Source organism: Xenopus tropicalis, chromosome 9 (assembly GCF_000004195.4).
Source record: "Xenopus tropicalis strain Nigerian chromosome 9, UCB_Xtro_10.0, whole genome shotgun sequence".
NCBI lineage: Eukaryota > Metazoa > Chordata > Amphibia > Anura > Pipidae > Xenopus > Xenopus tropicalis.
Genome location: NC_030685.2, coordinates 83374572 through 83389891, shown reverse-complemented (window position 1 = coordinate 83389891; position 15320 = coordinate 83374572).

Here is a 15320-nt window from a genome sequence, read left to right as displayed (position 1 = left end):
TCTCCCTACTATACCTGCTATCCCACAGCCCCAGTCCCTTCCCAGAGGCTATTATCCCACTGCTACTATAGGCACCATCTCTCCCTACTATACCTGCTATCCCACAGCCCCAGTCCCTTCCCAGAGGCTATTATCCCCCCACTGCTACTATAGGCACCATCTCTCCCTACTATACCTGCTATCCCACAGCCCCAGTCCCTTCCCAGAGGCTATTATCCCCCACTGCTACTATAGGCACCATCTCTCCCTACTATACCTGCTATCCCACAGCCCCAGTCCCTTCCCAGAGGCTATTATCCCCCCACTGCTACTATACTGCTACTGTAGACAGGGTCGGGCATACCCACTGCAGTACAGGGAGAGATCCCCATGGATACAATCGTTCTGGGTCCTGCTGCCCTGGGCTTATCATACCTGCCTGCTCTTTGCCTCCCAGTACCATGGCTTGGCAGGGGGTGGGGGGAGTTGGCTGAAATGTGTAGGGTGGCGTTTGTGTCATTTGGTGGCAGCGGTGGGATTCTCAAGGGCCAAGGTACCCTTATTCAACACTGCCTGTAACAATCAAAGCATTGGGTTAATCTACAGGAGACTTTAGCAGATGTCTGTCCCCACCCTCTACCTGTCCAGGGGAATGGGAACAACCCAGAAATAGCAAGTACAGGAATTAATATCTCTGTATATGTGCAAGTACTAAGAGGGGTTCAGAATAACCAGAATACATGTGGATCCCAGATTCATCCCAGGTTAACTTATCCTTTAAAGACTAAATCAATAGAAGCATAAAATTGATTAAGCATTTAGTATCCATTTTTCTATCTAGAAAAACCTGATCCGATAGCCCAGTACCAGAAAGACTCTCACTAGAGTGAACGATTTTCTGTTATTAATATGCCGTACACAGCGCGGTACATGCGAGGAAGCAATTTTCCTTTTAATTATAATCCCTGGAATGTTAAACACAGCCGCCCAATACACTGGGGGCTTATTTGTGCAAGAGCTTTTTAATACATATTTGAGAGCTGTAAAATTAAATGCAAGTGTAACCAATGTTATCCTGTGGCTAACTTTCCTCTGCTGGGCATTCTGCCTCCCTGTATGCACTGATTCCTGTTACTGGGGGAAGGAATAGAAAATATATGGGGGCTGTGGGATAGCAGGTATAGTAGGGAGAGATGGTGCCTATAGTAGCAGTGGGATAATAGCCTCTGGGAAGGGACTGGGGCTGTGGGATAGCAGGTATAGTAGGGAGAGATGGTGCCTATAGTAGCAGTGGGGGGATAATAGCCTCTGGGAAGGGACTGGGGCTGTGGGATAGTAGGTATAGTAGGGAGAGATGGTGCCTATAGTAGCAGTGGGGGGATAATAGCCTCTGGGAAGGGACTGGGGCTGTGGGATAGCAGGTATAGTAGGGAGAGATGGTGCCTATAGTAGGCAGTGGGGGATAATAGCCTCTGGGAAGGGACTGGGGCTGTGGGATAGCAGGTATAGTAGGGAGAGATGGTGCCTATAGTAGCAGTGGGGGGATAATAGCCTCTGGGAAGGGACTGGGGCTGTGGGATAGCAGGTATAGTAGGGAGAGATGGTGCCTATAGTAGCAGTGGGGGGATAATAGCCTCTGGGAAGGGACTGGGGCTGTGGGATAGCAGGTATAGTAGGGAGAGATAGTGCCTATAGTAGCAGTGGGGGGATAATAGCCTCTGGGAGGGACTGGGGCTGTGGGATAGCAGGTATAGTAGGGAGAGATGGTGCCTATAGTAGCAGTGGGGGGATAATAGCCTCTGGGAAGGGACTGGGGCTGTGGGATAGCAGGTATAGTAGGGAGAGATGGTGCCTATAGTAGCAGTGGGGGGATAATAGCCTCTGGGAAGGGACTGGGGCTGTGGATAGCAGGTATAGTAGGGAGAGATGGTGCCTATAGTAGCAGTGGGGGATAATAGCCTCTGGGAAGGGACTGGGGCTGTGGGATAGCAGGTATAGTAGGGAGAGATGGTGCTATAGTAGCAGTGGGGGGATAATAGCCTCTGGGAAGGACTGGGGCTGTGGGATAGCAGGTATAGTAGGGAGAGATGGTGCCTATAGTAGCAGTGGGGGGATAATAGCCTCTGGGAAGGGACTGGGGCTGTGGGATAGCAGGTATAGTAGGGAGAGATAGTGCCTATAGTAGCAGTGGGGGATAATAGCCTCTGGAAGGGACTGGGGCTGTGGATAGCAGGTATAGTAGGGAGAGATGGTGCCTATAGTAGCAGTGGGGGGATAATAGCCTCTGGGAAGGGACTGGGGCTGTGGGATAGCAGGTATAGTAGGGAGAGATGGTGCCTATAGTAGCAGTGGGGGGATAATAGCCTCTGGGAAGGGACTGGGGCTGTGGGATAGCAGGTTATAGTAGGGAGAGATTGTGCCTATAGTAGCAGTGGGGGATAATAGCCTCTGGGAAGGGACTGGGGCTGTGGGATAGCAGGTATAGTAGGGAGAGATGGTGCCTATAGTAGCAGTGGGGGGATAATAGCCTCTGGGAAGGGACTGGGGCTGTGGGATAGCAGGTATAGTAGGGAGAGATGGTGCCTATAGTAGCAGTGGGGGGGATAATAGCCTCTGGGAAGGGACCTAGCCCTACTATTATATTCCCATGTAGATAAAGGGTGTTTTTAGCATTTTCAGGAGCATATAAATGACTGACATTGGAAATATACAGGAATAGCTGCAGGAGTTATTATCCCATAGCTGTGCTTCCCTACTCTTAGCCTGTACAGAGGGATAAAATATAACTGGTATTTCCCTGTGCGAAGCACAATTCAGCCCCCCCCCCCCAAGTGAGTTCATAGCTTGTATATAGAGATGGACAGGTAATCCCTCAAATTAAGCACATTTCAGCAGGAACAGCCATTTGCCCATAGCTTGTATAGAGGGATATTATAAAATTAAGCCAATTGAGATAACACATGTACTAAGCCCAGTTCAGCAGGAACAGTCCCCCCATACTCTGTAAATATAAACTATACCAGGATTAATACCCCCCTTTAATTCAGCAGGGAAGTGCTCGTATGTATCAGACAGTTTTATATTCAGGCGGATAAAGTAGTGGCCGACGCCGCACACAGTGTTCTGGTTTATTACAGATGGAGCTTGGGAGACACAGGGGAGGCAGGACCCAGGGAGGGTACGGGGTGCCATATGCCTGCGGGGAGAGGGGGATCTGCTGATGGGGCTGGAGCTTTGGGCAGGAGCGACAGGGAGACACATTCGGATCAATCAGCGCCAGTGTTCTGCTTGTGTCCCCCCCACGGCTTTATGGCCCAGGCTGCGGCACAGAGATCCGGGCAGCCTGAATTGCACGATTGTGTGAAAATCTTGACTGAGATGCAATTGGGTTGGTCCATTTTTAACGCTTAGTGTACTCGCTCTGAGGAAGGGAGATGCACGTAGACTGTAAAGGAATACTGTCATTAGAAACATCTTCAGTCACACTTTACTGCTGTGCTGCAAGTTGGAGTGATATCCCCCCCTCCTCACCCCCAGCAGCCGATCAGCAGAACAATGGGAAGGGAGCAAGATAGCAGCTCCCAGTAGGTATCAGAATAGCACTCAATAGTAAGAAATCCAAGTCCGGCTTGGGACTCCTCCAGTTACATGGGAGTAGGAGAAACAATAGGTTAGCTGAAAGCAGTTCTAATGTGTAGCGCTGGCTGAAAGCTCAGACTCAGGCACACTTTACTGCTGCGCTGCAAGTTGGAGTGATATCCCCCCTCACCCCCAGCAGCCGATCAGCAGAACAATGGGAAGGGAGCAAGATAGCAGCTCCCAGTAGGTATCAGAATAGCACTCAATAGTAAGAAATCCAAGTCCGGCTTGGGACTCCTCCAGTTACATGGGAGTAGGAGAAAACAATAGGTTAGCTGAAAGCAGTTCTAATGTGTAGCGCTGGCTGAAAGCTCAGACTCAGGCACACTTTACTGCTGCGCTGCAAGTTGGAGTGATATCCCCCCTCACCCCCAGCAGCCGATCAGCAGAACAATGGGAAGGGAGCAAGATAGCAGCTCCCAGTAGGTATCAGAATAGCACTCAATAGTAAGAAATCCAAGTCCGGCTTGGGACTCCTCCAGTTACATGGGAGTAGGAGAAACAATAGGTTAGCTGAAAGCAGTTCTAATGTGTAGCGCCGGCTCCTTCTGAAAGCTCCAGCTTCAGGGAATAATCTTATTCTGTCAGATTATGGTGTCAGTTTAATGATGTCTCATTTACGCAGCTCAAAGAGTTGTGAATGGCGACTCTGTTGCAACTGTTGTGAATGATCCCTCATAGCAGAGATGAGCATAGGTTACAGGACATACAGAGCATTGGGGCAAAATCAGATATGGGGCAGTAGAACTATACATCAGCACATGTATGGAGACATTGGATTAGCCTAAGCAGTACTGAGTCACACTTCTGCACTTAAGACCCATTAGTTAATCTAGATCCGGCCTTCAAACTTGTCACACAATGTCTCCATTTCGGATTTTGTTAGGGGTGCCAGTGGCACTGCACGTGCTCAGTGGGCTCCAGGCAGCTAGTGAGAAGCTGAGCTTAGGGGGGCGTCGCAAATCAACAAGGTTCATTTGCAATAGAAGCAGATGCTACAGGGCTGATTATTAAATTCTAATGCAGACTGAACTGGTTTCTGAACTGCCATGTAATATGGTTAATAGGGTTAATATGACTAACCAACCCTTTATTGTGAGCGTTATATTGTATATATACAGTATATTGTGAGTGTTATATTGTATATATACAGTATATTGTGAGTGTTATATTGTATATATACAGTATATTGTGAGTGTTATATTGTATATATACTGTATATTGTGTTATATTGTATATATACAGTATATTGTGTTATATTATATATATACTGTATATTGTGAGTGGTATATTGTATATATACTGTATATTGTGAGTGTTATATTGTATATATACTGTATATTGTGAGTGTTATATTGTATATATACAGTATATTGTGAGTGTTATATTGTATATATACAGTATATTGTGAGTGTTATATTGTATATATACTGTATATTGTGAGTGTTATATTGTATATATACTGTATATTGTGAGTGTTATATTGTATATATATACTGTATATTGTGTTATATTGTATATATACAGTATATTGTGAGTGTTATATTGTATATATATACTGTATATTGTGTTATATTGTATATATACAGTATATTGTGAGTGTTATATTGTATATATACAGTATATTGTGAGTGTTATATTGTATATATACTGTATATTGTGAGTGTTATATTGTATATATACAGTATATTGTGAGTGTTATATTGTATATATACTGTATATTGTGAGTGGTATATTGTATATATACTGTATATTGTGAGTGTTATATTGTATATATACAGTATATTGTGAGTGTTATATTTTATATATACTGTATATTGTGTTATATTGTATATATACAGTATATTGTGAGTATTATATTGTATATACTGTATATTGTGTTATATTTTATATATACTGTATATTGTGAGTGGGACCCTAAGTGCAGAGCCCAGGAACAGATCTTCCCTGCTAAAGGGCTGTGGGTGCCTTGGGCTGGAACCTCAAAATATAATGTAGAGCATTTCTAGCCCACTTCTTTGTTAGCTTTAGTTCTCCTTTAATGCCCATTGAGGACACAGCAGCCCCTCCCACTCAAACAATAAGCATTTCTTGTAGGAAATTTCTTTCTTGGCACCTTAGAGAACATTATTGGGGGGGGGGGGTAGCACTTGCTTTTCTGCCCCGGCGCTGCTGTGCCATGGGGTGTGCCAGCCAGGGGAAGGGGGTAGAAGAGATGATTGGGCGCAGCGGTGCCATGGGGTGTGCCAGCCAGGGGAAGGGGGTAGAAGAGATGATTGGGCGCAGCGGTGCCATGGGGTGTGCCAGCCAGGGGAAGGGGGTAGAAGAGATGATTGGGCGCAGCGGTGCCATGGGGTGTGCCAGCCAGGGGAAGGGGGTAGAAGAGATGATTGGGCGCAGCGGTGCCATGGGGTGTGCCAGCCAGGGGAAGGGGGTAGAAGAGATGATTGGGTGCTGCTGTGCCATGGGGTGTGCCAGCCAGGGGAAGGGGGTAGAAGAGATGATTGGGTGCTGCGGTGCCATGGGGTGTGCCAGCCAGGGGAAGGGGGTAGAAGAGATGATTGGGTGCTGCGGTGCCATGGGGTGTGCCAGCCAGGGGAAGGGGGTAGAAGAGATGATTGGGTGCTGCAGTGCCATGGGGTGTGCCAGCCAGGGGAAGGGGGTAGAAGAGATGATTGGGTGCTGCGGTGCCATGGGGTGTGCCAGCCAGGGGAAGGGGGTAGAAGAGATGATTGGGTGCTGCGGTGCCATGGGGTGTGCCAGCCAGGGGAAGGGGGTAGAAGAGATGATTGGGTGCTGCAGTGCCATGGGGTGTGCCAGCCAGGGGAAGGGGGTAGAAGAGATGATTGGGTGCTGCGGTGCCATGGGGTGTGCCAGCCAGGGGAAGGGGGTAGAAGAGATGATTGGGTGCTGCGGTGCCATGGGGTGTGCCAGCCAGGGGAAGGGGGTAGAAGAGATGATTGGGTGCTGCGGTGCCATGGGGTGTGCCAGCCAGGGGAAGGGGGTAGAAGAGATGATTGGGTGCTGCGGTGCCATGGGGTGTGCCAGCCAGGGGAAGGGGGTAGAAGAGATGATTTGGCGCAGCGGTGCCATGGGGTGTGCCAGCCAGGGGAAGGGGGTAGAAGAGATGATTGGGCGCTGCAGTGCCATGGGGTGTGCCAGCCAGGGGAAGGGGGTAGAAGAGATGATTGGGTGCTGCGGTGCCATGGGGTGTGCCAGCCAGGGGAAGGGGGTAGAAGAGATGATTGGGCGCTGCGGTGCCATGGGATGTGCCAGCCAGGGGAAGGGGTAGAAGAGATGATTGGGCGTGGGCACAGCGGTGCCATGGGGTGTGCCAGCCAGGGGAAGGGGGTAGAAGAGATGATTGGGCGCTGCGGTGCCATGGGGTGTGCCAGCCAGGGGAAGGGGGTAGAAGAGATGATTGGGCGCAGCGGTGCCATGGGGTGTGCCAGCCAGGGGAAGGGGGTAGAAGAGATGATTGGGCGCAGCGGTGCCATGGGGTGTGCCAGCCAGGGGAAGGGGGTAGAAGAGATGATTGGGCGCAGCGGTGGGCACAGCCTGAGGGTGGGATGCCTGTGGGTTCCATGCCGGCTGCTCTCTCCTTCCTCTCAGTAATAAGTCTGTCAGGACCCGGCGCTGCCACACTGATGTTTTAGAACAAAGTCAATAAATCCGACATGCTCCGTGGGTTAAAGACTGAGGCGCCGGAGAAGGAAAAATTGTGCCGACATGGCATCTCTCTGTGAGAGGGGAGAACTTGACTGGGCGTCTGTGTAAGGCTGCTGTGTGGCCTGTATGGGAGCTGCTATTGCACCCCCAATGCACAAGCACAATATAGGGGGACCCCCATCCCGCTCACTCCCCCCCATCTTACAGGAACCTGTCATTCCCCAAAACAGCCCTGTTATGGGAATCTGTCCCATCACTACTTACCCCATTATTATCCTTTATTTCTATACATATTCTGCATCACATTGCTGAGATTATACCCCGTTCCTATCAGTCCCTGCCCCAGTGAGCTTACAATCTAAGGTCGCTATTACATTCCCATCAGTCCCTGCCCCAGTGAGCTTACAATCTAAGGTCCCTATCCCATTCCCATCAGTCCCTGCCCCAGTGAGCTTACAATCTAAGGTCCCTATCCCATTCCCATCAGTCCCTGCCCCAGTGAGCTTACAATCTAAGGTCCCTATCACATTCCCATCAGTCCCTGCCCCAGTGAGCTTACAATCTAAGGTCCCTATCCCATTCCCATCAGTCCCTGCCCCAGTGAGCTTACAATCTAAGGTCCCTATCCCATTCCCATCAGCCCCTGCCCCAGTGAGCTTACAATCTAAGGTCCCTATCCCATTCCCATCAGCCCCTGCCCCAGTGAGCTTACAATCTAAGGTCCCTATCCCATTCCCATCAGTCCCTGCCCCAGTGAGCTTACAATCTAAGGTCCCTATCACATTCCCATCAGTCCCTGCCCCAGTGAGCTTACAATCTAAGGTCCCTATCCCATTCCCATCAGTCCCTGCCCCAGTGAGCTTACAATCTAAGGTCCCTATCACATTCCCATCAGTCCCTGCCCCAGTGAGCTTACAATCTAAGGTCCCTATGACATTCCCATCAGCCCCCTGTGAGTGTAAGGTTAATGGGCAGCTGGTAATGTTTGTGCCACTGGGCGCTGGGTGGCAGGGAGAGCTGGAACTGAACATATTTTATTGCAATGTAATGTTTTAAGATAGAGTTTTGTCCTCATTAAAGTAATTGTCTCGTAGCCGGCAGTGCGTTTATCTTCTGCACAGAATACGATTATTTCCCATTAATCCTCATCTTACAGAACCTCTTAACTCCTTCCTGCCATGTCACGTCGTATAAAGGAATTCTGCCATCAGGGACCGGCCCAAACGGGCTCCCTCCTATCTGCCAACCTCTCTCAGCTCCAGGTCTGCCAGGCAGGGAGGGGGGAATGAGCTTGTGCCCTGAGCTCGTCTCCCGGAGCCCCCCATAGATTAGTGGTCCCCACTATGTGGAGTTGGACCCCCAAGGTCAGTTAGGGTGAGACTTGGGGTGAGTGCAGTGCAATAACTAGTTACTGGGAGCAGCAAAGTCATATTCACCCCCCTAAAAGTTTATTTATTGAAAATGCCCCCTATACCTCCTGGGGGTCCCTATAAATACCAGCGGCTGGGGCAGTTAAGTATTGCGCAATGCATTCCAGCCCCCTAGATCTCCGCCATGCAGCCTGCCAATGGGCTCGGGCCAGTGGTTTCCCAGTACGTGGTCCGACCCTGGATATGAGGTACCAGGCATGAGAGATGTACAAGTGTAATGTACAACATGCCCGTATGTGCAGTGTACCCGTATATACAGCGTGCCCGTATGTGCGGCGTGCCCCTATGTGCGGCGTGCCCGTATGTGCGGCGTGCCCCTATGTGCGGCGTGCCCCTATGTGCGGCGTGCCCCTATGTGCGGCGTGCCCGTATGTGCGGCGTGCCCCTATGTGCGGCGTGCCCCTATGTGCGGCGTGCCCCTATGTGCGGCGTGCCCCTATGTGCGGCGTGCCCGTATGTGCGGCGTGCCCGTATGTGCGGCGTGCCCCTATGTGCGGCGTGCCCGTATGTGCGGCGTGCCCGTATGTGCGGCGTGCCCTATGTGCGGCGTGCCCGTATGTGCGGCGTGCCCCTATGTGCGGCGTGCCCCTATGTGCGGCGTGCCCGTATGTGCGGCGTGCCCGTATGTGCGGCGTGCCCGTATGTGCGGCGTGCCCGTATGTTCGGAATAGATAAAATTGATGAGAAAGGTGAGGGGAATCCTGTCACTAAACTTCTGAGATTAGAGTCCAAATGGATATTTACACTTGACACTGTTATACCGAGGGGAATGAACACAAAATTTGAATTGAAACCATTCCTGGTTTCAACTTGGAAATAGGCTACAAATGGAATTCTTTGATATGTTGTATGAAATAGATCTGCATGGACTATACAGTTCCTTACTGGTCAGGGTCTTTCACATGTAATAAGGTATTACATACCTTAGTTTTAATTGATTTAAATTTAAGAATGGTTTTAATTTTGTATTAAAGATTGTGTATTGTTGCATTTTTATGTATGGGAATTTGCTGCGCCTCAGTAATATCTGATTGTGTGGTTAGCAGTAAGTAGATATAAAGAATGGTATGAGGATATTCAACTGTTATCACAGTTTGGATATTTCTGACGCGCAATGATAAAACATAAATAATGATAATAAAAAAGTTTGTGATAGTGATTTGGGTATATATTTATATATGCTATATAATCCAATTGCGTGATTCATACGCACGTTTATGGGCTTAGAACTGTTTAGATACATTAATATATGTGTTTATTTCAATTTTGTTTATGTATTCTTTTTTGTTTAATATTTTTTGACATATATTTTGATAGATGTTTCACTTTTTTAGCTATCTGTTATTAATTATGCTGAATTTGGGGCCACTTTGTGAACCCTGTGTGATGTATTCATTAAGGTTATATATAATATGTGCTTGCTGCAGGGCTCTAATGTTGGCCCTTGAATGTGTATAAAATTAACACCTTTAGGGTATAAAAGGGAAGTGACATGTTCACACCACACTTCCTCTGATGAAGCACCCAATGGTGCGAAACGCGTTAGGAAGGAGAGTGGTACCATGAGGCACTGGGTTTTCCTTTCCACTGTGGTATAGTATGGTTTATGTTTTTTTGAATTTGTGTTAAATCTTCTGAGCCAATAAATGTCTGTTTTTTTCACTAAAAAACTTTTGTGTTGATTTCAATCATTTATATTCAGGACCTTTTGGTGAAATTGACTTAAGTTTTTCTGCTCAATTTATAATTTTTTCTTAATTACCCGTATATACAGCGTGCCCGTATGTGCGGCGTGCCCCTATGTGCGGCGTGCCTGTATGTGCAGTGTACTCGTATGTGCGGCATGCCCGTATGTGCAGTGTACCCGTATATACAGCGTGCCTGTATGTGCAGCATGCCCGTATATACAGCGTGCCCGTATGTGCGGCGTGCCCGTATGTGCGGCGTGCCCCTATGTGCGGCGTGCCCGTATGTGCGGCGTGCCCGTAAGTGCGGCGTGCCCGTAAGTGCGGCGTGCCCCTATGTGCGGCGTGCCCCTATGTGCGGCGTGCCCGTATGTGCGGCGTGCCCGTAAGTGCGGCGTGCCCCTATGTGCGGCGTGCCCCTATGTGCGGCGTGCCCGTATGTGCGGCGTGCCCCTATGTGCGGCGTGCCCCTATGTGCGGCGTGCCCGTATGTGCGGCGTGCCCGTATGTGCGGCGTGCCCCTATGTGCGGCGTGCCCGTATGTGCGGCGTGCCCGTAAGTGCGGCGTGCCCCTATGTGCGGCGTGCCCCTATGTGCGGCGTGCCCCTATGTGCGGCGTGCCCGTATGTGCGGCGTGCCCGTAAGTGCGGCGTGCCCCTATGTGCGGCGTGCCCCTATGTGCGGCGTGCCCGTATGTGCGGCGTGCCCGTATGTGCGGCGTGCCCGTATGTGCGGCGTGCCCCTATGTGCGGCGTGCCCGTATGTGCGGCGTGCCCGTAAGTGCGGCGTGCCCCTATGTGCGGCGTGCCCCTATGTGCGGCGTGCCCGTATGTGCGCCGTGCCCGTATGTGCGGCGTGCCCGTAAGTGTGGCGTGCCCGTATGTGCGGCGTGCCCCTATGTGCGGCGTGCCCCTATGTGCGGCGTGCCCGTATGTACGCTCCAGGGGAAAGAATACCAGTAGGGTTGCCATTTTTTCTGGAAAACAAAACCGCCTTCCTATCAATTACATTGGCATTAAGCCTCCTTTTTCCCCAGCCAGGCTGGCACCCCTAAATACAAGGCCGTCATTAACCCCAAGTATCCCGATTGCTGGTCCCCTTGGGAGGCGGCCATTTTGCTCCCATATCTAACTTGCCTTTCCCATATCCCCCAGGCGCAGACGTATAATAATCTCCAGCGACGCCTCATTACTTGGGCCCTTAAACCATAATTATGAGATTTCATCAACAAAATGCAAGTTTTTAGGCTCATTGGTGAATGGTGCCGCCCTCTTTGCCGCCGCCGCCGCTAGATTAACTCTTTGCTGGGCAGAGGCAGCCCCTCACCCAGGGCCCTGTGGCCCCCCTGCCAGCCAGTAATTGGCGCCGTGCCCCTGCATTATGAAGCCCCGTGGGCAGCAGGTGTGTGTTCCAGAAGCCGTTCGGAAAGCTGCGGCCTCTTTATCATCTCCGGCTCCTTCAGATGGCGCCGGCGGCTCTCCGGAACATGACTGCAGAGCCGCCGAGGTGATTTGTCCTCATTGGAGGCCTGAGCGAGAGGCGCAGACGGAGGCCTCCATCCCTCACAGCAGCACATTAGAGCCAGGAGCGTGCGCAGCTCCTCATCGCTCCCATTAAGGCGGCTGTGCTTGCGCGGGGGGCGGGGGGGGAGGCAGACGCGGTGACCTGGGAGATTAGCGGGGCGCTCGCTCTTTCAGATAGAGGTGAAAATAATCATTCTCTTGCTCTGCTTCCATGGCGGGGCCCAGAGGTCAGCGCCGGCCTCCTCTGCAAATTACAAATAAACCCCCACACACACATATATATACGGTATATCTATATATCCATGGCTGGGATTTACATGAGATAAGCATGTGGCGTGACCTGCTGCGTGTTTGGCACTGCGTGTAAATGAATAGCCATTAGCAATGCTTTGTACTTATGGCCTTCTGCTCTGTCCTACTGTATAGAGACTGGGCCGGGATAGTGAGAATGTTCCTCTGGAGCACATACATGCCTGTATATATATATATATATATATAATATACAGTTGGGTCATTTCCCTATGGGACCAAACTGTAAATGATATCCTTATAAACGGTGCTTAGTGATGTCATCGGTTATAATCGGGGCTTAGTGATGTAATTTCTGTCACATGACTCACTGACACTTGTATATTATAATAAATGATGTATTGGAAAATAGGAAGATATTATAATATCCCTCTATTTTACAATAGGGGGTAAATATTCACTATTTAATACTGAGGGGAGACTGAGGCATAGTACAACCTCTCCCCTTCCCTTAGTCTGCTCCACTATACCCAGGGGGGCAGCCTTTAGAATTCTACCAATACCCATTTGAGCAAATCCCCATAGTACGTATATATACTGGATGTTTTACTTACTGGTCGAGGCCCTCCTCCTGTATATTCTGGGTCGTTACACACATTTATACACATCCGGCTGCAGATCTGTTGGGAATGTTGGAAGCAGCGACACGTTACATGTGTTTTTACCGCGGGGCGTATTTAATATACCAGGAGTATTTAGCGTTCTGTTATGTAGGGGGTAGGCTTCCCGTCACGGGCTTCTAGTTATGGGAATATAATGCCTTGTACAGGGGAGTCTGCTTATACAGATAATTCTGCTCTACAGAAGCCGTTAATGAACAGAGAGCAAACAAAAGATGAGGGAAGTAAATAAGCAGATACAACAGGGATCAGTTAGGATAATGCTAGTTGGAGTGATATCCCCCCCCCTCACCCCCAGCAGCCGATCAGCAGAACAATGGGAAGGGAGCAAGATAGCAGCTCCCAGTAGGTATCAGAATAGCACTCAATAGTAAGAAATCCAAGTCCAGCTTGGGACTCCTCCAGTTACATGGGAGTAGGAGAAACAATAGGTTAGCTGAAAGCAGTTCTAATGTGTAGCACTGGCTCCTTCTGAAAGCTCAGACTCAGGCACACTTTACTGCTGCGCTGCAAGTTGGAGTGATATCCCCCCCCCTCACCCCCAGCAGCCGATCAGCAGAACAACGGGAAGGGAGCAAGATAGCAGCTCCCAGTAGGTATCAGAATAGCACTCAATAGTAAGAAATCCAAGTCTGGCTTGGGACTCCTCCAGTTACATGGGAGTAGGAGAAACAATAGGTTAGCTGAAAGCAGTTCTAATGTGTAGCGCTGGCTGAAAGCTCAGACTCAGGCACACTTTACTGCTGCGCTGCAAGTTGGAGTGATATCCCCCACCCCCTCACCAACAGCAGCCGATCAGCAGAACAATGGGAAGGGAGCAAGATAGCAGCTCCCAGTAGGTATCAGAATAGCACTCAATAGTAAGAAATCCAAGTCTGGCTTGGGACTCCTCCAGTTACATGGGAGTAGGAGAAACAATAGATTAGCTGAAAGCAGTTCTAATGAGTAGCGCTGGCTGAAAGCTCAGACTCAGGCACAATGCACTGAGATGGCGCCTACACATAACAAACTTGGCTGACCAGAGTTAGACTGTACGGCCAGAGGATCTCACAGTGGGCCCCAGCCCCTCATTCCTTTCTAATTCCCATCATAGGCCTACATGAAACCTATTACATTTAGAACTGTCCACATCTACAGTAAGTTCTCAGTTGCCCCCTGATGTCAGGTTCCCTGGTAGGCACTAAGAGGCCCAGTCTGCAGGGTTAGACTGGCCTCTACAGGGCCCACCGGGGATACCTCCCCAGGGGCCCCACACCCCCAAGGGGGCCCCTGCTGCATGCCCAATCCCCTCCATACCTTTTTACTTATCTTCCTTGTGTCGGGGGAGAGAGATCAGACAGTGGGGGAACGCTAGGGGGATAGGGTCTAGGTCTGTGGGGCCAAGAGGTACCCAGACGGCCCAGTCTGACCCTACCAGTTCGACACTGGGTATGCCCAATGGGGAAGCAACTGGAAGCCTTTATAGGACTCTATGGCAAGATTTACTGCTATAGGAAGGGAAGCAGAAGGGAGAAGGGGAAAGTGAAAGCAAGAAGGGAGGAGGAAAAGGGAGAAGATAATTAATCACATCCAGTTAAGTGGCCAAATAGAGCTCATGTGACCACTGGACTCCAGCGGGATGGGCGGAGCCATTTCAGTCCTATGGAAGTGTATAGCTGCCATATGGCAATACAGGGAGTTAGAACATATATAGGGATTAAAGTGAATACATTAACCTGTTAATTGGAGCATCGTTAACATTCAGAGCAGAGATCCAGCTTCTCTTTGCCTCCTAAATCAGATCCCCGAGATCTTTTGTCCTTCTATGACTCTATCGTGCAGGATCTGTATTGTTCCGCCGCTTCCATAATTAATATAATTAATATAAAAAATAGTTGCGCCGTCCCGGATTTGCATAGGCCCTGAGACGCAATGCAGCAATTCTTGACGGAGAGTGTATTTTATGGGTGATAAAGATGTCTCTTCGGGGCTTTGATTAATTTTGCCCGTGTCCCAATGATGAATGCGAATTGAGGGAAATTACGAGACAGAGAAAGAGAATGGGCTCGGATGGAAGTTTCCCAGGTTCTAGTGGAAGGTTCTATGGCGGGTCCGGAGAGGGGGGGAACACGTTTACCCCCCCCAAACACCACCCAAGGGTGCCCCTACGTGAGGCCAGTTGGCATATTAATGAACTAAATATTCTTTTGTTAAAGTTTATTGTGCGTCGGGCATGGCGGGGAGGGTAATTACAATAAATTTATGGCGAGGGCGTATCAACTACCTGTGATTAAACTGTAAATCCCAAGGCTTCCGAATCCGCCATGTTCCCCGGCTCTCATTATAACAGGGTGTTAGTTCTGGGGGCCCAAGCCAACCCTGTCCTGCGTCTCCCCTCTATCTCTGCCCCCCCCCCCCCCTCGTATGATTCACGGTTCTGTTTTTGGCCTCGCCGCGTTCTAATTCCGTATTATTGTTGTGTATTTT